Source organism: Sinocyclocheilus rhinocerous, unplaced genomic scaffold, assembly GCF_001515625.1.
Source record: "Sinocyclocheilus rhinocerous isolate Xijiao unplaced genomic scaffold, SAMN03320098_v1.1 scaffold1316, whole genome shotgun sequence".
Lineage (NCBI taxonomy): Eukaryota > Metazoa > Chordata > Actinopteri > Cypriniformes > Cyprinidae > Sinocyclocheilus > Sinocyclocheilus rhinocerous.
The window spans coordinates 340,875-346,028 of NW_015646346.1; positions in this window are offsets into that span (position 1 = coordinate 340,875).

A 5,154-nucleotide genomic window follows, 5' to 3' on the forward strand; every position below is an offset into this window, starting at 1 on the left:
CCCTCTTGCTGAGGCATCGAGCGGGAAGTATAGGTGGCATTTGCGAGAACCTTCTTGGGTAATGCTGTCTCAGGCAGTGCTCCCTTCGCCTCAGAGGCTTGTATTTGAGCTTGCCTCTCCCGTTTCGCTCAGTACTTCCGGGCATCTGTGAACAGATGCTTGGGAAGCTCTTAAATCCAAAATACTATGGTAAGTGCACACACTAAGCTTTGTGCACTTTCTGAAATCCACATGGTGGTAATAAGAGATGTGATCCAGACGAGGCGTCAGCACTTTCGTCCGGATTAGAGTGATACTTGAGTATCTACTCATTTCCCTCAGGGGGTTTGACATCTGCCCTTATCTTCCCCTTCCTAATTCCCCTGTAACCACCATCTCTCCACCTGACCGAGGTTAGGTAGGAACTTCCTGCATTACAGTCTCCTATGTTGGACCTATGAGGTTTGGTTGGTTCTATGGCTTCATAGTAACCACCTTACTGATGGTTCTGAGGAGTTGGATTCCTTGCTTCATGGGCTGTTCTCCTGGTAGTATTAGCAGTGCTCTCCTTTTTATCAAAGGGTTGCCTATGAGCATGCTACTCCTTTTTCTGAATTCAGAGTTCTCCTCTCACGTGAGAGTTGAGTTCTCTGTTTTCCCAGAGCACCTGGAACCGGCAGCATCAGGCGATCTGGGCCCTTCCTCTACCTCCCTGATGCGCTGGGTTTTTGGCTAGCTTGCAGTACGCTTACCCTTCTGATTTCTAACGATCATGCTGTAGGTCGAGCCCCCCTCTCGGTGAGAGCTGGGTGTCATGCTCCCTCAGCTAGGTAACTTACTGCTAGCCATTCCAGCATTGGAACATGCTGTAGGTCGAGCCCCCTCTCGATTGAGAACTGGATGTGTTGCTCCCTCAGCTAAGTAACTTACTGCTAGCCGTTCCAGCATTGGAACATGCTGTAGGTCGAGCCCCCCTCTCGGTTGAGAGCTGGATGTGTTGTTCCCTCAGCAAAGTAACTTACTGCTAGCCATTCCAGCATGATACCATAGATCGAGTTGATGACTGCTCAAACATATTGTTTTGTGATGCACCATTTCCATCTATAGGCTGCTCTTTCAGAGTGCCAAGAGAGCCCCTTTGAACGATATCTTAAAATCCATGTTATGGTAAGTGCACGTGAAGTCTTTGTACACTTTCTAAAATCCACACTGTGGTAAGTTCGCACGCTAGTACAGCTATGCTGCTTAATATTTTTTGGAACCTGTGATACTTTTTTTCAGGATTCTTTGATTAATAAAAGTTAAAAAGAACAGCATTTATTTAAAATATAAATATTTTGTAGCAATATACACTACTATTCAAATGTTTGGGGTCCGTATATTCTTTCTTTATTTCTTTGAAAGAAATTAACACTTTTCAACAAGGATGTGTTGAAGTAATAAAAAAAAATGATAGTAAAGATATATTGTTAGAAACGTTGTAAATAAATGCTGTACTTTTTATTCACCAGAGGATCCTAAAAAAAAAAGTATCACAGGTTCCCAAAAATATTAAGCAGCATGACTGTTTCCAACACTGATAATAAATCAACATATTAGTATGATAAAGAGACAGAATATAAAGAGTTTTTTTTTTTTAATTCAAGAAACTATTGGGTAACTCTTTAGAATAAGGTTCCATTAGTTAATGTATTAATTAACATGAACAAACAATGAACAATACTGTCACAAAGCAAGGCCAGACACAACAGGTAAATGCAAAACAGGACGTTTAGAGTGCCAATCTTGAGCTTTAGTGTCGATATTTCACCCACCCCCGTCCTAGCGGTTTTCTCTGGATGGTCTCGACTCGGAGCTCCTGGGCATGACGTTTCCAGGGCAGAGATGGTGACTGAAGTGACTGAGATGAATCCCTGACAAATACATGTATTACTGTATTTATTAATCTTTGTTAATGTTAGTTAATGAAAATACAGTTATTCATTGTTAGTTCATGCTAATTCACAGTGCATTAACTAATGTTAACAAGCACAACTTTTGATTTGAATAATGCATTAGTAAATGTTGAAATTAACATTAACTAAGATTAATAAATGCTTTAGAAGGATTGTTCTCGCTTAGTTCATGTTAACTAAAGTAGTTAACTAACATTAACTAATGTAACCTTATTCTAAAGTGTTACCAACTATTGATTAGAGAAGACAAAATAACCCACTTAAAGATAATATGGTATTTATTTTGTTAAACAAACAAAATAATTTCTGTAGCACATCTTGCTTAAACATGAATGAGTGAATTACATAATATTAACATAAAGTTAAATAAAGTTAGTGTAAACACACAGTCTCCTGCTGCACACAAATTATGTTTGGCCATTATCTGTAAGATTCACCAGATGGTGTTGTTTATCTTAAAACTGATAACCAAAGTAGAAAGGTGTAAATATAATTCAAAATGGTAAAACTGGTGATATGTTTATTTCTAAATAAACTAATGACTGTCTGTCTTTAGCTGTTTCAGATTCAGGTCTGTCTTCAGCTGCTGTAGCAGGAATATGTGTTGCTGTTGTTCTGCTAGTGGCTGCAGTTGCTCTAATTTACCATAACTGCAGAGCTAACACCCATGGACAAGCAAATACAAATGGCAAGTATTACATACAGCTGATATAACAAGGAGAATAGGAAAAAAAAAACGTGTGTAATTTTTTTTTAAAGATTTGAAAATGTTTTCATAGTCAAAACATCAATACAAAGAAACATCAATAATACATCAGTTGTTCTCTTCCTTCAGACAGAAGAACAGTGTTACAGTGTCATGAATATATTTTGATCAAACTTTTCAAGTAGGATGTGATGAGGCCAGTCTAGAGTCAGGATGTGATGTAAATGTACACTGTAAAGAATTATTCTAGTTTTACCTTTATTTTTTGTCACCACACTGAAGCAAAACTTCACAGGTGAGACAGTTAAAACAAACAAGCCAATTTCACAAAAAAACTAGATAAAAAAATATAAAATCAACTGCACCTCTCTTTATTGAGTGACTGTTGCTGACTGTCTCTTGTTTTCTGAACACTTTTATATGAGTTTTTGTGCAACATCCTGTTCATTTCAACATCTGTGTATTATTATTATTTTTTATAATTAGAGATAGCTGATGGAGACCCGTGGGGAGGAGTGGCATGAAACAAGATCAGGAAATGACACTGAAACACTGAAGCTGAAACAGACACTCTGTTGAATAATGACTTGAAGATTGGTCTGTTCATCATACAAAGTGATGAGATTGCACGGACTACTTTTTGAGATACTTGAAATGTTTGGACGCCATTGACTGTCAGTGATGATGACAGAAAATCCTCATGTGAGCATTTGAAACCAGCTACAGTTATGACACAGTTGTTTTATATATATATATATAAAGTGGTGTGAAAAAGTTTTTGCCCCCTTCCTGTTTTTTTTAAGGTAAATGTTCAGTGTTCAAATTTGTTTTAAGAAAAAGCTTTTAAGAAAAGCCATTTTTTATGCTATCTGATGCACAGGCTATTCACATTCATTTTAATTTATCTAACAGTTTTAATAATTAAGTTATGGCTTAATATTGTAAATTATAAAAAATAAGTATATAAGCATTTTACCATAGCAGGGAAAATTGCATTGTAAAGGAGCTTTATTCTGTGCCATGGACCTGAATTTACACACTATACTTTTTCCTAACATTTTCTGTGTTTTTATACATTTTCTCTATCAGCCATGGAGGAAAAGTGCCATAAGATCAAGTTGAGTTTTTGGAAATGCTTTGTATGTTCATGCAATAGGTATAAATAAATAATGTTCTACTCATAACTGACATGATTTGTGTGTTTGTTATCAGGAATAATTTTTGTTCAGCCATGCCTCTTAACATTGATATTAAGTTTTCACATTCTGGAATGTGACTTGAAAGGGGAAATAATGAATGGGAATACTAAGGGTACATTGATGACTCAATGAAAGCTCTCAATTTTATAGGTAAAATGTGGTCAGTAGATATGTCAAATGGAACACTAAGAGAGGGATTTAAAAGGCATTAATTGTGAACCTTTGGCCTTTGTGCATTTTGTTCAGTTGAATCAGACATGTATTTCAACTGTGCTTCCTTAACAGCGCTCTTATACTGTTTAAGAGACTCATTAAAGATTTCAGATGATATCTGAAGTTAGTCTTTCTTCCAGACTTAACTTTCTTCATCACCTTAGATCTCTGTAACCTCACGGGGTCCAAGGTAGCAGTGCAAGTACTGTTAAAAAGATCAACCAATTCATCTGGAATGAAACAAGAGGAAATGGATTTAACTCCTGGGATTTAAGTAATAAATCAGTGATAAAATAAGAAACAAAGTAACATTTTACCAGCAATAGAACAGCAAGTGCTTGATGTTTATCAATTTGTGTAACTTCATTAAAGCTGCTATAGTCAGTGATCCAGACACAAACAGTGAGACATTTCTCTGTTTCATGTCATTTACACTGCAATACTTATTAATGATAATCTGTTTGACAGATCAGTTATTTTGTCCCATGTTGTGTAGTTACTAGTATTGTTGCCAATATCAACAAAGACTGTATCATTCTGTCAGGAGAAATATTACATTGAAACACAACACTCTTATGTGAATCACAGTGGATTTGTTTCTTGTGAGGAGGAAAGTGAAGATGGAGACCTGTGGGGTGTTAAAGATGAACATCCATTACAGATGTCTTCTCCATTTCTCTCAGTTCTGTTCGTGAAGCATGATCAGTGTGATCTTATATGATGACATTAACTATTTTGTCTTGATCTGCTGAGCCTGGTTTCTCCCAAGGTTTTTTCTCCATTCTGTCACCGATGGAGTTTTGGTTCCTTGCCGCTGACGCCTCTGGCTTGCTTAGTTGGGGACAGAAAAATTAGTGTTTACTATTGTCATGCTGCATTATTGACACACTATTTTCCTAATTAATGCTGTTCAGTTGCTTTGACACAACTGTATTGTTAAAAGCGCTATATATATAAAGGTGACTTGACTTGACTTGACTTATGTTATGAATATTATCATGTGATAAAAGTTATGTTATCACTTGAATGTTTAATTATTTTAATGTTTCTTGTTTTAGGTAAGATTGTCTGTCTTCAGCTATTTGATTTGTCTTTTGTTTTG